Below are 25,523 nucleotides of genomic sequence, written 5' to 3'. Positions count from 1 at the left end.
ATCACAAATGTCATAGAAATGGAAAAGCTTCTGTCAACACATCAGCACGGATTCAGAAAGCACCGTTCGTGCGAAACGCAGTTTGCCCTTTTCTCGGATGTTTTCCGGCAAACCACGAAGAAGGCCAACGTTAGATTACATAAACCTAGATATCCGGAAACCGTTTGCAAACTGTTAACGAAGGTAGGAGCATGCGAAATACTCTTCCAACTCTGTGAATAGTTCGAACACTTCTAAAGTAATAGAAACCGTTGCGTTGTCTTGCACGACGAGTGTTTATCAGAGGCAAGACTATAGACAGTAATGCCACAGAGAATTGTGATCGGAGAACTTTTGATCTCTAAGTAGACAAACTATATGACGGATATTGTGAGCATCAACCAGTTACTGTTTCCTGATGATGACGCTGTAGTGTACAGGGCGGTGTCATTGGTCAGTGACTGTAGAAAGATACAGGACGACTTGCACAGAATTTCTTTTTTGTGTGTTGAATGTTATATTGCTCTACGTATGTATAAATGTAAGTTACCATGTCGGAAAAATAGTCTTCTAATGTTAGAATGCAGTAGTAGCAAGCGTAGGCCAGTTCTGAAGTAAACAATCCAGCCACTTCCACTAGCATAATTTATTGACGGCACTATAAGCAAACTCTGCATTTGGGCGTATGTTTCAATCATTTAGGATGAAATTAATGCGAAATAGCTCTACTGATAATTGACATCACTTATGGGCAAGATGGCGCCCTAGACTTGGCTTTATGTTTACCCAGGTGAAACACTTACAGTGTTTTATACTCAAAACAAATGTCGTCTCCTCCACTACCGCCCCCATCGCTCCCACTGTGATTGAAATTGGCCACGCCCCTACCGCCACACCCACCACTTCTTAGTCTCCTCCAAGCTTCCCAAGACTGACATTCTTCATGTGTGTAACGTCCTCTTAGAAAAATTTATGAATTACTGTGTTGGTAAAACTCTACGTTATTTGATTTTCAAACAGCGGGGGCAAAACTGAACGTACTCAGACATTTATCTCTTTATCTTTATTTATTCTGATCAACACTAAACTGACACACTTTTTTTTCGTTGTAACGCAGTCTGACTTTCAATAATCCCTACAAAAGAATGGCCCTGACTAACAATAACCTATACCTTTCATGAATCACCTACCTCACAAAAATCTTCGTTACTCGAACTACTGCAATACGCCGACAGCCTTACAAATTTCCTTTTTCTGACGGACACACGTCCTGATCGTCCGCTCTCAAAACTCTGCCAGCTCTCTCCCCACATCCACCACTGCTAGTGGCTCACCTCCAACTGCGCAACGCTACGCGCTGTTTACATCCAACTGCCCAACACTACAATAGCGAATATTCTAACAATGCCAACCAGCCACAGATTGTACATAGCGCAATCAGTGATTTTCATACAGAGCGCTACGTGGCGTTACCAACATAAAAACCTAAACAGCCTACGTACATGTGAACCTCACTCAAGCAGCAGGAGCAGCAGCAGCAGCAGCAGCAGCACCAGTAAATCTAGGTGATACTCTGCACATTTCCAGCATAGTGTTGCACCCAGTGATACTGGCCTAGTTTGTACATGATTAAGCGAACAGTTAGAATGACTGCACTGATTCGTTTTAGCTATTAAAAACGTGCCGAGTATCAGGTCATATTGTCAATAGATTTATCACTCTCCGAGTAAATGTTCAAATGTGTATGAATGCCTAAGGGAGCAACCTGCTGCGATCACCGATTCCTAGACTTACACACTATTTGAACTAATGTAGCTAATAACAACACACACACGGATGCCCGAAGAGGACTCGAACCTCCGGCAGGAGTGGCCGCGCAATCCGTGACAAGGCGCCTATGACCGCGCGGCCACTCCGCGTGGCCATCCTCTGAGTAGATGGAACCCCAATACAGGAACGCAATCAACATACCGAGTGATCAAAAAGTCAGTATAAATTTGAAAACTGAATAAATCACGGAATAATGTAGATACAGAGGTAAAAATTGGAACACATGATTGGAGTGACATGGGGTTTTACTAGAACCAAAAAAAAAACACAAAAGTTCAAAAAATGTCCGACAGATAGCGCTTCAACTGATCAGAATAGCAGTAATTAGCATAACAAAGTAAGACAAAACAAAGGTGACGTTCTTTACAGGAAATGCTCAATACGTCCACCATCATTCCTCAACAATAGCTGTAGTCGAGGAATAACATTGTGAACAGCACTGTAAAGCATGTCCGGAGTTATGGTGAGGCATTGGCGTCGGATGTTGTCTTTGAGCATCCCCAGAGATATCGGTCGATCACGATACACTTGCGACTACAGGTAACCCCAAAGCCAATAATCGCACGGGCTGAGATCTTGAGACCTGGGAGGCCAAGCATGACGAAAGTGGCGGCCGAGCATACGATCATCACCAAACGACGCGCGCAAGAGATCTTTAACGCGTCTAGTAATATGGGGTGGCTCTAATAAAACCCCATGTCATTCCAAGCATGTGTGTCAATTTTTACCTCTCTATTTACCTTATTCCGTGGTTTATTACGTTTTCAAATTTATACTGACTTTTTGATCACCCGCTTTTTTCGCATAAAGCTATGAACATATTTACGCGTAACGCTGTCCTATCAGAAGCACCCGGATATCTGTTAGTGGATATTAATATGGGTTACAATATTTACATTCCAAACTTACGACAGTCTCATTTTGAAATTTATGACTCGGAAGGAAAAGTTTTTAATGATTCGTATGTTAATGGTGAGAGCATATGGTGAGGTAGACTAATAGATACCCAAGAGCATTGACAAAGTAAGTTATGCTGGTAAAGCTATATCGTAATCGAACAGTAATGGATCTCTCGCCCAATATGCTCTGTAAGTCACATTATGTTTATAGTCAACTACCAATCACCGCATTTTCTTACGGAATTCTAATATTTCTGACGATGGTGTAGAGAATATTTGGATTTATAGGCACACAAAACTCACAGGAGAACGTAGTCTCTTGCTGCATTATTTGCTTCTAAATTAAGATGTCTGAAGACGTGCTCGTGTTTTGGCACAGCCAGTAATGCGATTGGAGATAGCGAAAAGGGTGTGGCCCCCTCATCACCAACTGCTCCTGGTAAGTCAGTGGCGCATTTTATATGAAAATAAATACGTATTAAAGAATCCATTTATTTTTACACTGTACCTTCACGGCGCAATTTAATAGGTTGAGTGCCACCAACCGCCCTTAACATGTGACAGCTGTTTCTTCGTGGATGACAGGACTATTGAACATATTCTCGCTTTTAACAATTCCTCATTTAAAAATCTCCAACCACCGGTCTTTAGGTATACTAGGCAGCAATAACATTACCATTCTATCATATCCCGCCATAACATATATTAAGAAAATAAAATGCTGCAATTCTAATGCTGAATGTTCTCAGTAAAAAACATTTATGTTAGTCTACATTTTCTCGGCGCCACGACTCAGTGAGATAATTGTGTGTGAGAGAGTAATATGTTTGCTCACTACACTTACAGAAAAGCGCTAAAGAGATCACATTTTTGCCCCCTTTAATCAGAGTGTCGCTTTCCCGCCATGTTGTCGCGAATTTTCCAGTCTGACTTTAGATCCCTTATACTTCTCTCTAAATCTCCTCACGTTGCGACAGAATTGTTCCATTAATCACAAGGCTGTCTAAGCCTCTAACCGGCTCATGCTACGTAGGGAGGTATCACGGCGACAGGACGTATCACAGTAACGTATAGGAAGAAATTCACCTCCATGTGGTTGCTTACGTCCAGATATTTTACGACTGGTGCTGTTTTTAGTTATTTGTGGTCAATGGTGTCATAGAACAGCAGCAGCTACTTTGGCAATGTAGATTCAATAGTTACATCTCTCTACATTCACCTCCATTTCCCACCAATCGTCAGTCCTATGCAAACTGCAATATCTACCAATGTCCCAACTCCGTCCTGTAGATAAGAAGCTGCTTCTAAGTGCATATTCCACAAACCACTGCATGATGTGAGCTACATCATAACAGTATTATCGATTTTTTCGTTCTTAATCCACTCAGATATCTAGCGATCGAATAAAAATCTTTGGCTTTATGACACTGTCGTACCCTAATGGTGTGCTTCTTGCAAAGGGGCTATGAAATGACTGTCTGTAAATATGTATTGTAAGTAGGCTGTTTAAGTTTTTATGTTGGTAACGCCACGTAGCGCTCTGTATGAAAATCACTGGCTGTGCTGTGTGCTGTGGCTGGTTGGCATTGTTGTAATATTCGCTATTGTAGTGTTGGGCAGTTGGATGTGAACAGCGCGTAGCGTTGCGCAGTTGGAGGTGAGTAGCCAGCACTGGTAGATGTGGGGAGAGAGATGGCGGGGTTTTGAGAGCGGATGATCTGGACGTGTGTCCATCAGAGACAGTAAATTTGTAAGACTTGATGTCATGAACTTTGTATATATACATACATATATGTTGTTGTTGTTGTTGTGGTCTTCAGTCCTGAGACTGGTTTGATGCAGCTCTCCATGCTACTCTACCCTGTGCAAGCTTTTTCATCTCCCAGTACCTACTGCAACCTACATCCTTCTGAATCTGCTTAGTGTATACATCTCTTGGTCTCCCTCTACGATTTTTACCCTCCACGCTGCCCTCCAATACTAAATTGGTGATCCCTTCATGCCTCAGAACATGTCCTACCAACCGATCCCTTCTTCGGGTCAAGTTGTGCCACAAACTTCTCTTCTCCCCAATCCTATTCAATACTTCCTCATTAGTTATGTGATCTACCCATCTAATCTTCAGCATTCTTCTGTAGCACCACATTTCGAAAGCTTCTATTCTCTTCTTGTCCAAACTATTTATCGTCCATGTTTCACTTCCATACATGGCTACACTCCATACGAAAACTTTCAGAAATGACTTCCTGACACTTAAGTCAATACTGGATGTTAACAAATTCCTCTTCTTCAGAAACGCTTTCCTTGCCATTGCCAGCCTACATTTTATATCCTCTCTACTTCGACCATCATCAGTTATTTTGCTCCCCAAATAGCAAAACTCCTTTACTACTTTAAGTGCCTCATTTCCTAATCTAATTCCCTCAGCATCACCCGACTTAATTAGACTACATTCCATTATCCTTGTTTTGCTTTTGTTGATGTTCATCTTATATCCTCCTTTCAAGACACTGTCCATTCCATTCAACTGCTCTTCCAAGTCCTTTGCTGTCTCTGACAGAATTACAATGTCATCGGCGAACCTCAAAGTTTTTATTTCTTCTCCATGAATTTTAATACCTACTGCGAATTTTTCTTTTGTTTCCTTTACTGCTTGCTCAATATACAGATTGAACAACATCGGGGAGAGGCTACAACCCTGTCTCACTCCGTTCCCAACCACTGCTTCCCTTTCATGTCCCTCGACTCTTATAACTGCCATCTGGTTTCTGTACAAATTGTAAATAGCCTTTCGCTCCCTGTATTTTACCCCTGCCACCTTTAGAATTTGAAAGAGAGTATTCCAGTCAACATTGTCAAAAGCTTTCTCTAAGTCTACAAATGCTAGAAACGTAGGTTTGCCTTTCCTTAATCTTTCTTCTAAGAAAAGTCGTAAGGTCAGTATTGCCTCACGTGTTCCAGTGTTTCTACGGAATCCAAACTGATCTTCCCCGAGGTTGGCTTCTACTAGTTTTTCCATTCGTCTGTAAACAATTCGTGTTAGTATTTTGCAGCTGTGACTTATTAAGCTGATAGTTCGGTAATTTTCACATCTGTCAACACCTGCTTTCTTTGGGATTGGAATTGTTATATTCTTCTTGAAGTCTGAGGGTATTTCGCCTGTTTCATACATCTTGCTCACCAGATGGTAGAGTTTTGTCAGGACTGGCTCTCCCACTGCCGTCAGTAGTTCCAATGGAATATTGTCTACTCCGGGGGCCTTGTTTCGACTCAGGTCTTTCAGTGCTCTGTCAAACTCTTCACGTAGTATCATATCTCCCATTTCATCTTCATCTACATCCTCTTCCATTTCCATAATATTGTCCTCAAGTACATCGCCCTTGTATAGACCCTCTATATACTCCTTCCACCTTTCTGCTTTCCCTTCTTTGCTTAGAACTGGGTTTCCATCTGAGCTCTTGATATTCATACAAGTCGTTCTCTTATCTCCAAAGGTCTCTTTAATTTTCCTGTAGTCGGTATCTATCTTACCCCTAGTGAGATAGGCCTCTACATCCTTACATTTGTCCTCTAGCCATCCCTGCTTAGCCATTTTGCACTTCCTGTCGATCTCATTTTTGAGACGTTTGTATTCCTTTTTGCCTGCTTCATTTACTGCATTTTTATATTTTCTCCTTTCATCAGTTAAATTCAATATTTCTTCTGTTACGCAAGGATTTCTACTAGCCCTCGTCTTTTTACCTACTTGTTCCTCTGCTGCCTTCACTACTTCATCCCTCAAAGCTACCCATTCTTCTTCTACTGTATTTATTTTCCCCATTCCTGTCAATTGCTCCATTATGCTCTCCCTGAATCTCTGTACAACCTCTGGTTCTTTTAGTTTATCCAGGTCCCATCTCCTTAAATTCCCACCTTTTTGCAGTTTCTTCAGTTTTAATCTACAGGTCATAACCAATAGATTGTGGTCAGAGTCCACATCTGCCCCTGGAAATGTCTTACAATTTATTACCTGGTTCCTAAATCTCTGTCTTACCATTATATAATCTATCTGATACCTTTTAGTATCTCCAGGGTTCTTCCATGTATATAACCTTCTTTCATGATTCTTAAACCAAGTGTTAGTTATGATTATGTTGTGCTCTGTGCAAAATTCTACCAGGCGGCTTCCTCTTTCATTTCTGTCCCCCAATCCATATTCACCTACTATGTTTCCTTCTCTCCCTTTTCCTACACTCGAATTCCAGTCACCCATGACTATTAAATTTTCGTCTCCCTTCACAATCTGAATAATTTCTTTTATTTCATCATACATTTCTTCAATTTCTTCGTCATCTGCAGAGCTAGTTGGCGTATAAACTTGTACTACTGTAATAGGTGTGGGCTTCGTATCTATCTTGGCCACAATAATGCGTTCACTATGCTGTTTGTAGTAGCTTACCCGCATTCCTATTTTCCCATTCATTATTAAACCTACTCCTGCATTACCCCTATTTGATTTTGTGTTTATAACCCTGTAGTCACCTGACCAGAAGTCTTGTTCCTCCTGCCACCGAACTTCACTAATTCCCACTATATCTAACTTCAACCTATCCATTTCCCTTTTTAAATTTTCTAACCTACCTGTCCGATTAAGGGATCTGACATTCCACGCTCCGATCCGTAGAACGCCAGTTTTCTTTCTCCTGATAACGACATCCTCTTGAGTAGTCCCCGCCCGGAGATCCGAATGGGGGACTATTTTACCTCCGGAATATTTTACCCAAGAGGACGCCATCATCATGTAATCATACAGTAAAGCTGCATGCCCTCGGGAAAATTTACGGCTGTAGTTTCCCCTTGCTTTCAGCCGTTCGCAGTACCAGCACAGCAAGGCCGTTTTGGTTATTGTTACAAGGCCACATCAGTCAATCATCCAGACTGTTGCCCTTGCAACTACTGAAAAGGCTGCTGCCCCTCTTCAGGAACCACACGTTTGTCTGGCCTCTCAACAGATACCCCTCCGTTGTGGTTGCACCTACGGTACGGCTATCTGTATCGCTGAGGCAAGCAAGCCTCCCCACCAACGGCAAGATCCATGGTTCATGGGGGGGAGGATATATATATATATATGTGTATATATATATATATATATATATATATATATATATATATATAATGACTTTTGAACACTATTAAGGCAAATACATTGTTTGTCCTCTATAAAAATCTTTCATTTGCGAACTATGCCTATCAGTAGTTAGTGACTTCAGTAGTTAGAATCTTTTATGTAGCTGGCAGTATTGGCGCTCCCTGTATTGCAGTAGTTCGAATATCGAAGATTTTTATGAGGTAAGTGATTCATGAAAGGTATAGGTTATTGTTAGTCAGGGCCATCTTTTGTAGGGATTATTGAAAGTCAGATTGCGTTGTGCTGAAAATATTGTTTGTCAGTTTATTGATGATCTGAATAAGTAAAGAGAGAAATGTCTGTGCACGTTCAGTTTTGCTCAGTTGTTTGAAAATCAAATAACGTAAGGGGTTTATCAGCACAATCATTCATAAATTTTTCTAAGGGGAGGTTCCAGTATCTGTATGTTTCCTAATTACTTTTAACATATTACTATGATCGCTACGCTAAAAATACGATGGTGGCGGTGTGATAGTGCCAGAAGTTTGGCTGCCAGCATAGCGTTTTTTCCACGAATATATAGCCTTTTTCTCAAATGGGATATACCGATATAATGCGTTGCTAACACTGTTACAGAACTTTCAACTTACATTATCCACTGAAACACTTAACGCTGATGCGACAACTATGCTGATCAGTCACAACCATGCACAATTCTTAGCTACTATATGAGTAGGGTTAGATTGAGGGTTTAATGGCAGCACTGTTCATTTTTCTCCCCATGTGATCACCGAGAGTGGTCTGACCACGATACCATATTCCAGCTACAGCAGTGCGTATTGTGAAGATGTGTAGCAGTAGTTATTTAATATTTTTTAGAAACACGTCGGTTAAAAATGTAGTGTTTGATTCCTTAGGTGACATGCAGACGATATATGCGGCTGCTCGCATACAACAGATAAATGAAACTGACAATTCTTAATGTTTGCTTTACTTCCCTTAAGACTCCTGAAAATGAATCTGTGCCCAACACATGCACTGTACTTCAGATCGCTCCAGATGCTTGCCACTAGGTCTTGTTACTGCAGTTAATGCTACTGGTGACAGTTTATGGGGATTTATAGCACTATTAATGTGGAATAAATTTATTTACTTTCATGTCAACTACCAGCCCCACTACAGTAAATTTATAGGCAACTGGGAACATCCTACAACTAAAACAAATACACTGCAAGCCACTGTACAGTGTATGATGTAGGTTACATCGCACCAGTCTTTTCGATTACCCTTCTCTCGCTCTCTCATGCGCTGATTAAGTAAAAAATTATTGTCTGTATATATCCATACATATTCTAATCCAGCTTTATGTTTCCTGAAATATACGTAGTCTTTAGTGATTTCTTTCCCGTTACATATCCAAACAGAGTATGACAACCCGTATGATCCTAGCGGTATCCACATGATGCTTTAGCTTTAGAGCTCAACCGCTTAACACGACCAGATGCGGTGTCACGTAATTGACAGACAGCAACTATGTAGTACTGAAAGTCAAATCAATGTTATTGTTCACCATTGCATATAATGTAAACATCTGCTTGTTAATGTCGGGATAGCAAGTTATAATGACCACCAAGTTAGAGACTGGGAGAAGCTGTGGTTCAGAAGGTGGGAGCATTGAGATGGAGAAACGCTGTAATTTCTGTCACTCAGTTACTCCGAGACCAAAGAAAGTTCTTTCCAAGATTTTATACCTACTCCAGCATATTCTGGCTACAAGAAACGTGGAATTCAAAGCCTACACAAAACAATAATATGCAAAATACTGTCGCATAGTTCCCAAATGTATGGCAGTCCTGTCTACCAGTAAGTACAGTAATGGTGTGTGTGTGTGTGTGTGTGTGTGTGTGTGTGTGTGTGGTGGGTGTGTAGGTGTGTATGTGTGTGCTTTACTCCCTCACATCATTTGCCAACATTCCATTAAAGAACTACACTGTTTCACACGTTGCACATTTGTATACATCCTATACTGAATTTGGAAATGTAATTTGAATATGAAGAACAGTATGTTATCCACTCCACTCCACTGGTGTTGAGTTACCGTTATTTACGTAAAATTACGTATACACTCATAGCTCTGGTGTAACGTTAACATTATATACAAAAATGGCAACAATTGGCGTTATTATCTTGATATTTCTGTAGAATGCCATACAGACACCTCTGTATTTAATATCGGCGTAGTATTTTAAAATTGCTATCTCCTCTCAGCTGCACACACACACACACACACACACACACACACACACACATTGAGGTACATTACAGTTAACTGAATCTATACCATTGGATGGGGGATAAAAAGATCCGTTTATAGAGTTAGCAGTTCTACCCTGCGTACTGCTGGGTGGGACACAGTTTGCAGTTTAAATGCCCGTGATGATGAAGGGCGTCTCTGACAACGACTAAGCTTCCTTCAGTACGTCATCCTGTTTTTATAAAACGACCTCAATGATGACTCAGCGAGCACAACAAACAGAAATATGACTAGTAAAATTAGTAAGAACTGTTATGTGTTTCTGTTGTTGACCACATTTCCAAGGAATATAAGCTGCAAGGTGTGATGTTTCCCAGCGCCCAGGAAACCCATCGTTCACAGATGAACGAGTTGAATCAATTGTAATGGCGAGGGAACGGATAAGTGAATCTCAATCTCCGATCTCTAACTGCTGCATTAATTTTTTTTCCACTCTTTAAATCGCCATTAATAATGCAAAACACGTCTTACAAAGCCACATTATGCTGACAATCACCCGCAGTATGTTTCTATAATATAACGCGTTCGTCTGGACGATACCTTAAGACATTGTCCTTGTGGTATGCACTCAGCTGATGCAGTTGCTTGAAGCGCTCCCACAAATTTTGCGAGACGTCTGGAATATTCTAATTTTGATCAATTATAAACTTTAGGCAGTAGTCGAAACTTTTCTTCAATGTTAGTGTTTAATTTACAATTATTACCTCTTGCCTTCGATTGCTTTATTTTACATTAAACTGCCCTAAAAGCATTGTAAAATTAATACGGGATGTGTCAGCCCTTGACAGATCGAATTCTGCCAAGAAAGCTTTCCATGAGACACCCGAGTGTCTGTGGAGGCATGACAGCCGATTCTCCCTCAACAGCAGAAACCTGTGACTTAGCACGCTGAGGTCTGGAGTGAAGTCAGTATTCTAATTCACCTCTAAGGTGTTCCACCGGATTGAAGCCGGGACTCGCGACAGGCTAGTCCATTTCAGAGACGTTTCTGTCCAAGAACCTCAGAGTGTATATTACCATGTTGATATAAACGGTTATCTCCGAACTGCTTCTCTACAGTATGCAGCACACAATACTGTAAAATATCTTCATATCCTTCAGTTTTCTTATGTGAAATAAGGAGCTCGTGGTCTAACTTCAAAAAGCAGTCCTCCACACTGTCACTTCCATCATTCACTGACGGTGGGTAATGTTCAGCAATCGAAATCACTCGTTTCCAGTCATCCACTGTCCAGTGAAATCGCTCATTGGGGTGCCTGTAGCGTTGCTTACCACTGGCTACAGAAATGCGTGGGACAGCTCGAACTTTGCACCTGACTGTATTTACAGTCGTTATGGAAAACTTGACTGCTGGCAGCACTTGCAATACAGCCTGCACATCTCCTTCCAGAGCTCGTCTCCGATTCATTTCCACTCTTTTACCTGATTTGATGTACGCTACGAGGTGTTTTACATTTTTCATCACCTTATTTAGTCAATAAGTCTCCATCAACAGCCTGTTTTCAAGTGTTCCACAGTCAGGTGACTTACTCTGCAACCATGACACGTTTTTAAATCAGTTGAAACGTAAAGTAAATGATTATATTAAGGCAATAACAAGGTGAATGGCACTTCCCTGAAAGTGTGGTTTCCTTCAACAACTACGTAATACAAAATAGTGTTTAGCATGGTGCTGCGTAATCAATGTGTAACGTCCCCCTAGAAAAATCATAAATGACTGTGCTGATAAACCTCTTACGTTATTTGATTTTCAAACAGCTGAGCAAAACTGAACGAACTCAGACATTTCTCTCTTTACTTTTTCTGATCATCACTAAACTGACACACAATTATTTTTTAAGCGCAACGCAATCTGACTTACAATAATCCCTACAAAATAATGGCCCTGACTAACAATAACCTATACCTTTTATGAATCACTTACCTCACAAAAATCTTCGTTACTCAAATCCAGTCTTACAAATTTCCTTTTTCTGACGGACGCACTTCCAGATCGTCCGTTCTCAAAACTCTGCCATCTGTCTCCCCACATCCACCACTGCTACAGTTCACCTCCACAACTGCGCAACGCTATGCGCTGTTCACATCCAACTGCCCAACACTACAATAGTGAATATTCCAACAACGCCAACCAGCCACAGACTGCACAGAGCACAGTCAGTGATTTTCATACAGAGCGTTACGTGGCGTTACTAACATAAAAACCTAAACAGCCTATTTACAAATGTATGTTAGCAGAAGTGAATTAATTTTGATTTTAACTGTAGCTTCAAACTATCTTATTCGCTCAAAATCCAAACAACTGACAAGTTAGTTCACAAATGCCTCTTAAACACAGAAGTCCACTGCTAGGAGAGAATAGAATATTCTCCTGCGTGTCATGTCCCAGGGATGCACTACTTTAACACTTTTAATCTTGGTTACGCATTCTTCGTGGGCTCACATTTTAATGTGCACAAAACGAAGGGACATATGTACTGAATAGCGTAGTACTTTTCTTTATACAAATAAACAAAATTGCTGCAGATTTTATCATTGACACATTTAATGTACTTTGTAAATAAATACTGGTGCTTTATAACTGGTCTGATCTGATTTACCATGATTATTTTTACAATTTACCGTTCTACGTACTCTTTACAAACCAACAACAGATGTTCTGACCAACATCACCTCGTGATGTGGCAAGTTATTAACTTTCATTACATTTTCAGCTAATGCGAGGATTATGCGCCATCTTTCAATTGTTTAGTTTAGAGATTCACCTTACTGAGCGCTACTACTTGAAATCTTAGATTTCATTTTTCTGAAAAACTGAATTAAAATCTGGGATAAAGATGTTTGTGAAGGGAAGCAACGTAGCCCCTAGTTGTTTATTCTGTAGGCAATAATGACTGCACACGATGGAAAGTTGACATTAGACTCAGTTCCCAGAACAACCGCAAGAATCAAAAAGCTAAGGCACACCAATTACTTAGAGCTCCGGAGAAGACGGTCGTCTACAGTGAAAGTTAATTGTGCTGTTATTGCGTACGGATCCCGAAGCGTCTGGTTAAGTGGGACAAGGATTTGTTGCCTCGGCCGTAAATTTATCGCCGAGGGAAATTAAATTTACCGCCGCCGACTTATTGTGGGAGCGTTAAGACTACGGTGCGTCGGCTCGGCAGCAGGAGAGAAGGACGTTTAGGGAAGAGTATAAATGAAGATACCGAGGGAGGAAGAGGGAAAGCACTGCAAAGTAGCGAGATTCAAGCAAATTGCCTTAGTCTTCTCACCGCGATAAACTTTCTGGATAGTAAAATTTCATCGCATTATGTAACACCTACAATGATACGGACATGTACCTTGTGATAAACAAATTCTGCAGTAGGTAGTAGTCCTTAACCGCAGCAGAAGTTGATCGTCCAAGAAGCCTTATGAAAATTTACAAAGTTTGGGGAAGGGGGGGGGTGTCTGTTTTCAGTGGTGCTTTACATAAAGCTCCAGAGTAACATGATTTATTAAGAAGCGGACTGCTCACTTTTTCAGCTAAAAACGCGTGATTCAGCGTTTTCTACTTTCTTTTAAGAAACAGGTTCGCAACGAAATTCGTTGTAGCGTTGCACGATCTATAACTGCGAAATCAGTTTCATTAAGACTATGCTTTAGCAATTACAGTTTTAGGTGCGGTATATGAAAACTGCGCAGCAACTGCTACAATAACCGAGTTTGGTTTCAAGACACTCTAAGCAAAGAATTTGTTGCTGTTTGTTGTGATCTTCAGTCTACAGACTGGTTCAGTTCAGTTCTCCACAGTAGTCTTTCTCGTACGACACACTTCATATCTACATAATTAATGCAACCAACATGCATTTGAACCTGAAAACTGTATTGAACGCATCGCCTCCCTCGAGGATTTTCACCCGCCATACTTGTCTCAATTATCAGTTATCATACTGACAGTTCCTTTATGCCTCAGAATGTGTCCTGCCAAACCGATCACTTCTTTTAGTCAGGTCTTGACACAAATTTCTTGTCTCCCCAATTCCATTCATTACCTCCTCATTACCTGTTCCACTTATCCACATAATCTTCAGCGTTTCTCTCTAGCACTGAATTTTGAAAGCTTCTATTCTCTTCTTGTCTAAACTGTTAATCGTCCATTTTTCACTATACTCCAAATACCTCCACAAAAGACCTCCTAACACTTAAATCTATATTCGAGGTTAACAAATTTCTGTTATTCACAAATCTTAACAAGCCATTCCCAGTCAACAACTTTTTACGCTCTTTCTACTTTGGCCTTGAACGGACATTTTGCTACCAAATAACAAAACTCATCTACCACTTTTAATGTCTCGTTCCCTAATATAATTCCCTCAGCATCACCTGATTTAACTAGACTACATTCCATTATCTTTGTTTTTATTTTGTTGATGTTCATCTTCTATCCTCATTTCAAGACGCTGTCCATTCCGTTCAGCTGTGCTTCCAAGTTCTTTCCGTACAGGCTGTAAATAGCCTTTTGCTCTGTGTATTTTATCCCTGTTACCTTCGCGCCGGCCGGTGTGGCCGTGCGGTTAAAGGCGCTTCAGTCAGGAACCGCGTGACCGCTACGGTCGCAGGTTCGAATCCTGCCTCGGGCATGGATGTGTGTGATGTCCTTAGGTTAGTTAGGTTTAATTAGTTCTAAGTTCTAGGCGACTGATGACCTCAGAAGTTAAGTCGCATAGTGCTCAGAGCCAGCCTGTTACATTCAGAATTTCAAAGACAGTATTCCAGTCAACAGTGACAAAACTTTTCTCTAACTCTGAAAAATGCCGTAAACGTAGGTTTGCCTTTAATCAACTCATCCTCTAACAGATTTCGCAGGGTCAATATTGACTCGCATATTCCTACATTTCTCCGGAATCCAAAGTGATATTTCCCGAAGTCGACTTCTACCAGTTTTTCCGTTCATCTGCAAAGAATTCGTGTTAATATTTTGCAACCGTGACTTATCAAACTGACAGTTCGGTAATATTCTCACCTGTCAGCACCTGACTCCTTTGGAATTGGAATTATTTTTAATCTTCTTGAAGTCTGAGGGTGTTTCGCCTGTCTCATACATCTCGCACACCAGATGGAACAGTTTTGTCATGTCTAGCTCTCCCAAGGCTATTCGTAGTTCTGACAGAATGTCGTCCGCTCAACGGGCGTTGTTTCGACTTCGGTATTTCAGTGTATAGTCTAGTCGGGCCTGCCTCTCCTTTTTTAAGTGAATTTGTCTTTTTTCCATTTCATCTCTACCAAATGAAAACACATCGGTTCGAGACGAGAGGAGACAACGACGGTACAAATTCTAGCCAGCAACGTACAATACGTCAACTGCCTGTATCACAGCGGTATAGTTTCACAGGGCGGCCAGCCGCTGTGGCCGAGCGTTTCTAGGCGCTTCAGTCTGGAGCCACGCTGCTGTTACGGTCGCAAGTTCGAGTCCAGCCTCGGGCATGGATGAGTGTGATTTCCTTAGGTTAGTTAGGTTTAAGTAGTTCTAAGTCCAGGGGACTGATAACCTCAGATGTTAAGTCCCATAGTGCTTAGAGCATTTGAATTATTTTTCACAGGTGTCGCGGATCAGGTTCTAAGTAGAGCTTCCTACCCGTAGCACAGCTAACTTCACGCTGCACTCCAGCTTTTGAGTTAAGTGCACGACAGTACGACAAAAATAACTCTCTGGGGAAGTGGTTGCACTGGTAGATAAAGCACGGATAAATGTGGTAAAATTTTAATATGTTGAGGCTTAGTGTCCTTCAGTTTCGTATTTGTACGATCGTTACAGTTGCAATTGCTTCAGTCAGAATTCACAGTGCACTCCCGAATGTAATTTTTGCCTCTTTGCCCGAAACTACCGACACGCAAGACAAGATACTTGCACCAGGAGGCACAATAATAATCTCTCACCATTCTGCTCTGTTTGAAACTGTACCCGCCACTCGGGTCTTGATACTATATCAAATGATAGTTTGGGAAATGCTGGCACTTTCGGAACGAACATTAAAGAACTGAAAGTTCCCCCGGTCACAGCCAAATGGTCATGAGTGGCGATAATTTCACAACTCTGAGACAGCACACAGCCGAACAGTAGAGACAAACAATTTACTTACTTTCATTGTGGCAGTCGCGTCACGATTGACAACTGTTTTGCCCACTGTCTTTCCGTCTGAGCCTGCGAGGATGCCACAAAGCCAAAACCACTCATAATCACTAAGCAACTGCACTTCTTTTGCGACCTTACTTTAGACAACACTACTTATGTAACATGCGCAAAGACAAAGCGTAATGTGCCGTAACTGCGGAACTGTCTCTCGGTACGTCCTCAGTACCCTGATGCGTTCTCCTGAAGAATGGCGCCTCCGGGGCGAAAATGACGCCACGGTACCACCTTTAATAATTGTATTTTTCATATGGCAATACTTTCCATCGATATCTCAACGTGAGACCCTTGCAGAATGATATATGCCAGTGTTCTAATCTCTCTCCTGTTGTTATCTGTAAGATGATAAGGCCCTACTTTTCGTCTGGCATTTTGTTCTACTCTGGATGCGTCCAACCATTAAGAAGTAAGGGGACTCCGATGCTGTAACACTACGAACTATTTTTGGTTTAAGACACATTTCGTATCCGTCTGGCAGCCTTCGAAACTTCGAGGATCGCGGCTTCCCACGCACTTACGACTTGGTACTCTCGGCCAACACCGCACCACTCCACGGCATTGAAGGCGCCAGCTTCCTTCGTGCACTTGTGAATTAAGATCGATCAGCTGAATTAAAACGTAAATATTTCATGAACCGTTACCCTGGTCACGTTGCGGTTTCCAACAGCATTAATCTAATTACGATATGCTATTACGTGTTCATGACATCTTTAATTATTTAAATTTATCCAGCCATCGACCAGGAGTACAGTGAGCGTGGACAGTGGACACACATACCACTCACACATCCAAAGTGCTCTGTCAAATGCTTCTCTCAATATCGCATCTCTCAACCATCTTCATCTACATCCTCTTTCCTTTCTATAACATTGCATTCCAGTTAATCTCCCTTGTACGGACCCTCTATATATTCCTTCCATCGCTCAGCTTTCCATTCTTTGCTTGCTACTGCTGTTCATACAGCTGTTACTCTTTTCCTCAAAGGCCTCTTCAGCTACCCTGTAGGCCGAATCTGTCTTTCCCCTAATGAAATGTGCTTCTCCGTTCTTACATTTGCTCTCCTGTCATTCCTGATTAGTTGCTTGACACCTCCAATCAACCTCATTTTTATAGGTTTGATTCTCTTTACTTGCTTCTTTTCTGCTTTTCTTATTGTCCCCTTCCATCAGTTACATTAAATATCTTTTGTGATATCCAACGATTTTTACTAGACCTTCTCTTTTTACCTAATTCATTCTCTGCTGCCTTCACTATTTCATCTCTCAAAGCTATCAATTCTTCTTTTACTGCATTATTTTCCCCTGTTCTTTTAAAATCATTCATTATTCTCATGCGAAATAAACCTCTTTTAGAACTATTTACCACCAAACCTGTTGATTTCTCGGTAGATAACAGAAGTGTGTACAACAGATGTCAACATTGTACATACTGTTTCTGAGATACTTGATACAACATGAGAGTACCTATTAATGTCCAGAAAGTATTGGCTTCTAAAGGCTTCCATAAACGGTAGATCGACTTTTAATGATGCTGAACTGTGGGAAAATTCTGTATAGTCATTCAGAAGCCTCTTGACGAAACATCCATTTGATGCAAAAGATTGGTATCTGGTTCAAAATCAAGAGTCAAAGAAACATATTGGTTCATGAAACAAATTAAATTGAAACCACAGTCACTTATTTCTTAGTTCCAAATACAGCCCAAAAAGTATAAAACATTCTCGGACTTCTTTCTGCGTCAATTCAGGGTAAAACCTGGATCTTTCGACAATTACCTCTATCATTTTCGCCAAGAGTGACTGACTATCAAAACTGCTGCTATGATGGCCTCTTATAGCCAATAGATGGCTTCAGATTGGTTGGTAATTACATAGCGCTGTCGCACAAGGTGTCAACGTCTGCGTCAGTGCCACCCCCGCTCCCCTAGTAGTGTAAACATTGTAAGGAATATCTCTGCCTCTCCTCTGTATTGAGAGATCGCTTCCATTCATCTCTAACATTATACCTATCGTCACAGTTGAAGTCTCTCTCACGTATTCCCATTTTTACAAACTCCCTAATAAGAGAATCCCAGTATGCAGGAGCCTGGGCTCGAAACTTACTTTTCATCAAAAAGTATTTTGTGTTCTTTGAAGAGGCTATTCTCAACAACTGCATATTTCTCCAGTTATTGATTTTTGAAATGTCTTTGATGTTGCGCACAGCGATCAGAAACGGCGCGGACTGACTAACTGATGTAATTGCTGCCATTCTCACAATGGATGTTACTCGGAAAGTAGGTCTTATTCAACGTCTTCCCAGAACTCTGCCCATTTGGCTGTATTTAGGGCTGCAGGAAGGAAGGAATACAATCGGTGGCTCATCGTGTGGATGTTCAATATTTTCAAGTTCCCTTTTCTTGGAAAACCCTGACTTCATTTCACCTGAATCATATCCGTTCTTTCGGAACATGTGCTTCACATAATTAATTTCGGAATTCGAGTGGTCCTCGTCAGAAACAGTTAGCTCTGTCTAATAATAAGTTTAAAGCTGCTCTGTTATGGATTGTAGGATGAAAATCTGTGCGTTAATATATAAATCAATGTGCGTCGGCTTGCGGTACATTGAGTGGCGAAGGCACCCTTTCGATTTTTGTTGTACCAAAAGGTCTAAGTATGGGAGCCTTCCTTCTTTCTTTTGTCTCATCAGTGAACTAGAAGCTTGGATGCATGCTGTTGATATAATCAAGGAAGCATCCAAGAGGTTCTACGTCATGTGGCCAAATCATGCATATCTCATTATTTCACGCCAATGATCATAGAACTCACCGTTTCATACGCTTTTAACCTCCTGAAGCAATGCTTGTCAATTCATACCGAGACAAATATCCTAAGATTGAGTGAAAATGTTTGAATGACTTCATACGACAGTCAATGGAGCTTACGTTTTACAGCTAGACAGCACTCTAACGATCCATGCTAAATTTGAAACCTAGCGCGAATGAGCGAAATATTGTTGAAATCCCTATGGGGAAACTGCTACATTATACTACAAAACAAAAAAACGGATGACATGTCAATAGATTGCCACCCATTATCCTCCAAGGATCGACAATGCGAAATGCAGTGCTAACAATTTATCTTGTGTTAGTTAAGTTTCCTGCAATACATTGTTGTTTATTAGAATACCGGCAGTAATCAAACACAGCACGAAAGTCCGTAAGCTAAGTAAGTGACAAGGTCCACTAAGTAAAATAGGCATACTATGCTGACGGAAATGTGCTCGGACAACATGATAAAACGTAACATACACGGAACGTCAGCATGAGGCTGTGCAACTTTCAAAAGTTCGTGCCTGTTCTCGGGCAGGATGTCCCAGTTAGGGTGTTCACAACAGGCGAAGCAAAATGTACGCCGTCTGTAGCTAAAATTTGAGCAAAACGAAAGTGGTACGCATTAAGTCATAAATTGGCACTGCACTGCAAGCTTATCTATACACTTATTAACATTACAGCGCAGCCGCCCAAAGGAGAAAGGGATAACCGCATTCTGTGTAAAAGGAAACATTACGCAGCGGGCTTTTTGCACCTTCAGAAATCGACTGTGGTTTATGATTCCGTGGCGTCGTCGGTGACATTGGTCAGGATCCTACGACTGTCAAGCAAACTTTCAATCGATTGGTTCTGAAAGGCCACACCCAGTGCCATGCAGGATCCCATTGGCCCCACGTGACAAATGTCCCCGAGGACATATATACTTTCACTCGGAAGCGCAGCATCATGCAAGTACACTCACTTCATGTACCTTCAGATGAGAAAGGAGCAACTCAGCGTCTAGAGGAGTATATACACCACAAGTACTGGCGGAGTCGAGAGCAACTCATTCCGTCAGCAAGGCGACATCTTTTGTTTTGGCTTCCTTTGACGTGGAACCAGGCATTTCAGTGCTGATAGTGAAGACCCCAATAGAACACTGGTCGCAGGAGTGCCACCATGCCATCTTTTCGGCGGAGAGCTATAGATAACGACTGGTGGTGTTTTTCAGAGAAACTAGGATGCCACCACTTGTAATAAACTTCGACTGAAGAATGTGGTATATTGTTTAAACAGCGTGGAATATAACAGTAGGGCCTAGCATTCAAGGTCTGTCAGACACTGGCCCAGAGGAGCTAGAGTCATCGTTGCTGCCCCCGGCAAAACGACACTGAATTCCGCATCCGTAAATCCAAAAATTATCAAGCAATTGAATCATGTATTCCTCTTACCGTACAGTATACGCACAAAAAGTTAAATTTTGTTAGTTCCTGGTTACACAACATGAATGGCCAGCAATGTGGATGTATGTAGTGTAAAATCCCTCTTATTAATTGGCCGATCCTCCTTGCGATATAAAATATGACCGCGGATCACGTGTATGCCTAATGGATTTTTCTAATTGGATAAGGCTATCTTTCCCGAAGAAGAGATATCGATAAGTAGCAGGAAAGTGTACAACCGACCCTTCTGATGGAAAGTCTACTAAAAATAAAAAGTAATTAAACCGAACAGGGCTAAAATCTGGAAAATGAAAGTTATTTTGTGCATTCAATCACGGACAACACTGGACAGAAAAGGAGTACCACTGATCATGAATCCCAAAGTCACACTAATGAACGAAAAGGAAATAATTAACGGTCGCCAGCCCACTAGGGCAATTTACATCCAAAATTCTGTAAAAGATGATGAGAAAGAAAAACATGCGTTATTAAACACTGACGTGGCAACTGAATGTTGTCACGTTTTTTGAAACTAATTTTGAGTGAGTATGTAATGATAAAAATGGTTCAAATGGCTCTGAGCACTATGGGACTTAACTTTTGAGGTCATCAGTCCCCTAGAACTTAGAAATACTTAAACCTAACTAACCTAAGGACATCACACACGTCCATGCCCGAGGCAGGATTCGAACCTGCGGCAGTAGCGGTCGCGCGGTTCCAGACTGTAGTACCTAGAACCGCTGGGCCACCCCGGCCGGCTGTAATGATAAAGAAAACTGAGAAGTCACTCTTACGTTATGTTTGGCATTAAATTTAAAAAAGGCAATCGAGTAATGATTTGAAAATATGCAATTAAACTGTATGTTAGTACTGAACTTCGTTACATGAACAATGACTTTCAGTGACCTCAGTATAACGTCAAAGAAATTTAGAAAAAAGGCAAGCACTTCTTACTTTGCCGTACTTATTTTTCAAATTGGCTTTCATATTATTGTCGGAACACTGAGCCTTTTTTTTACTGACTTGAACACCCATGTGCTCCTAGCTATATGTAAAATAAATAAAACTTCCGCACTCTTAATTTGTGCATTCCTTTAGATTTGGATTTCTTCCAGTGACTGATTCTCAGACTTGAAAAATGAAATTGCTTTACTTTAGTCATATATTGAAGCCTCTGTTGTACAACAGTTGATTGAAAGTAGACTGACGCTAAAATTCTTAAAAGAGAATCTATTCATTAATAAACTGGCTGTAACTATTCAGTTTGATTCTTATGACAGTTAGCAGATTAGGGAAAAAAAGGAACAAGGAATCTGCTTAGTATCAATGTCTGGGAGCAATGAGGACACAATCGCCATGAGTTTAACTGATTATTATTTAAATAAATCTTATAAATCAAATCACATACAGTTGTGCTGCTGGGTTAGCCGTTAATACTCTCTACCAATGAACAGTCTTACTTCAGTGCTGTGCATACGATGAAACTCGGAGCCGACGACGAATGTGTCTTGCTGGAACTGCTGCTGTTGTTGAAGACAGTAGCATATTGTGGAGCCACGGCTAATTATAGGAACGGGCAATGGTAATTAATACAGCCTCTTCCGCCCGTCCCCTGTCCGTACTCCTGCTCTAGACATCTGGCCGGCGCGCGTACATGAAGCCGCCGAAATGGTACTCTCTACTGCGAGAGCGTTAACACCACACTTCCGAACACTACAAGCGCTGGAACCCGTCTCCGTCTCTCTCTCTCTCTCTCTCTCTCTCTCTCTCTCTTTCTCTCTCTCTCTTTCTCTCTGCCAACAACTCCCTTTCCAAAGATTTTACAAAGCACAGGCACTGCCATTATCTTTGCTAGTCGATGCAAATAACAATTCCTTTGGCTGTTTCCCAGAGCTTGTAAGTTTCACCGTAAAAGATAAATACAATGAAACGTCAACAGACTTCTACCTAAATGTACACATACAGTACAGCAATGTCCTTAGTTATTAAAAGAAAGCATTTAAATTACAAATATTTTCATATAATTCCAAAAAGTTATATATCGGTAGCAGATGCCATGCTTCTTACATTTTCGGTGTTACAGTAGGCGAACGACTGATAACGGTGGATTGTGGAATCAAAACGTAGGTCTACTAGATGACAAGCTTACAGATCTTTGGGAAGCAAAAACTTATCGATATGTCTAGTATGGCAAGCGAGATAACGATTTTTCTCCATCCCTCAGCCAGTCAAGACGACAGGGACTGAGGCAAGCCGTGGCCAGAGTAAACAAAGAGATGGCTCAATAAATTAATGTGAAAGAAAATGTTTAGTTATTGTTGCAAAATTTGGCCAGATTATGTGAAACTAAGCCGATATCAAAGGTTTCGAGCCTCAGCATCATCTGATGATTAGTTGCTTCAAAAATACAGTTTCTCGAATATTAAATCATGTATCATGAGGGTTAGGAAGCAGTACTTTTGAGATAGCTTCAGTTAGTTATTTAAACATTTTGTAGAGATTCTCATCATCCTGCCTCTTTTACTTCTTGTACTTTTTCACGTTTTTATAAATCTAAAAAGCGTGTAATGTTGGAGTAAGAAAGTTCTACTTTTGGAATTAGGCTCTGTTCACCATAAAAACAAATTGTAGAAGTTTTCATGGGAACAACTTCCTTTACTTTTGATTATTAAGTAAAAACCGGTTTTAGATCAATAATCTGTAAGAACGAATAATGTCAACATTCCTTATTACATATGGTATAAAGCCGAAATGACAGCACTACATTTGATATAGGTAATAATGATACTGTACCAACTTTCACTATGATACTTTAATTTAACAAACGGTAGAGAAATTAGAGAGGAACAGTTCAGAGCCCACTACCTACCCTCGGTTTCATTGGAAGAATTTTGGAAATTAAGTTTTAAAAGTTATCTGGCTCAGAATTTTATACAGTATAAACAGAATATAGGTTTAATTAGACAAAAATTTGAATCGTTGTAGGTCCACATCTAACAAGTATTGGGAAGCAACTTCGCTACGAGTGTTTCCTTCGCTGTCCGCACCCCGAGTATACAAAGACCGACGTGTGTGCACTTGAGAGTTTATACAATTTTCATGAGTCATACGAAATGTGTTATCCGCTGCTCCTGAATGTGCTTTGATTATGGCTCTGTTCGCCACTGATAGCCTCGGATGGCATTATCGATTACTGACATAGCTGTTTTTCGGTTAGATGAGATTTTGCGTACATCATCAGAAACTGTGCGAAAGTAAACTTTCTTGGAGAAACAATTCACATAGAAAATCCATATCCTGTTTCCCATGTTGTGATTTGTGTGCCGCTTTCTGTGTTAGAGAAAACCGTGAGACAAGTGTCTGAGATTATTCTCCGTCTTTAAGGCGAGCAATAAACTTAACTTTTGAATGCGTTACGGGAACAGCAGTGATCAATGTCTTATAAATAATTACTATTAAAAACAGTCTTGATCACGATTTATTTAACAAGGTGACCGGTTTCGACCACTACTGTGGTCATCTTCAGACCATTGAGTAGGAACCTCTTTCTATTGTAGAATCACTTTCTACAACAGAAAGAGGTTCCTACTCAATGGTCTGAAGATGACCACAGTAGTGGTCGAAACCGGTCACCTTGTTAAATAAATCGTGATCAAGACTGTTTTTAATAGTAATTATTAATAATAAACTTAACATAATTAGGAACAAGGAGTAGAAATTACCTTGTAGTTTAACAAGTGTTGAGGACGATAGGACAAGCTTTAATGATTTACCGAACTAATACTTGTCTATTTGAACTTTCGTCAGAATATACTGTTCATTTAACCTACAGTAGACATCCATTTATCATGATGGTTCCTTAGTCCTATGCATTACTCTTATACAGTTTGTACACTTTACCTTAGTTTCAGTGAGCTGAATGGTGGACTTATGTACTGAAGATTGTTGACTACCACGTTCCCCACGGTTTACTGGCTCTTGACACAAATAGTGTGAATGAAACTAGCTATCGGCAAAGCCTTGGCAGGCACCCTCAATTTGAAAATGGCACCTGTCTTTTGTGGAAGACGCTTACGACGTTTTGTGTGATCAAACATCGCTACACATAAATTTCTGCTTATTGATTAACTTTTGAAAGATTGAATACCTTAATTGGAATGGTAACGGAAATATGGCGCTGCTGTGAGAAACCAAGTTCCAGTTTTCTCTAACAACAACATTTATTTCCTAAAATTCATTAAAATACTTCTTAATCACTCACTTAACGTAATAGTACGATTATATGGAATGCTGGCCCATCATCCGTAATACAAAACCGAAATAGCCATTTTATCCAACCTGACTATCTCTCCTGACTAAGATGACTGTAGGAGCCAACACGCAGAGTGTCTATACTCACCAGAGTCTCAGCAGGGAATGCCTAACAGTCTCCCCTCGTCCAGGGTCCACAGACAATGACCGGAAGGACTCAGAGAGTCTGCACAGCGGTTATTTGTCAACCTAGCGTGGCCTGCTAAGGCGTGGGGCACTTATGTCTCTCTGCTCCACTGCATTCGCACTCTACTTAATACAATTGTTGGCTAAACTGCATCCCCACACTCACAGAACCCACAGGAGACAGCCCACGCATACGTCAGCAGACGACCCGCATTCACACTTGCAGACTATACTAAGAGTGATACTGTAACATAATTTCGAATAATAAATCTTATATTGCTCTTCCCTGAGTGTCGGAAGGGCACCCATGTGTGTTCTGAGTATACGACTATTGTGTCACATGGAGCCGTTACAATTTTCCAGGCCTTTGTAACAAGACTATCCAAAGAGTAAAAACGTTCAAAAACTAAAAGCCGAGACCATGTCCTTAACTTTTACTGGCTGTTCCACAAGCTGAGTGTTCTGCAGTGTCGCAGTTCGATAAATAAACTACACTCCTGGAAATTGAAATAAGAACACCGTGAATTCATTGTCCCAGGAAGGGGAAACT

Source organism: Schistocerca americana, chromosome 5 (genome assembly GCF_021461395.2).
Source record: "Schistocerca americana isolate TAMUIC-IGC-003095 chromosome 5, iqSchAmer2.1, whole genome shotgun sequence".
Taxonomy (NCBI): Eukaryota; Metazoa; Arthropoda; class Insecta; order Orthoptera; family Acrididae; genus Schistocerca; species Schistocerca americana.
This window is presented reverse-complemented; position numbering follows the sequence as displayed.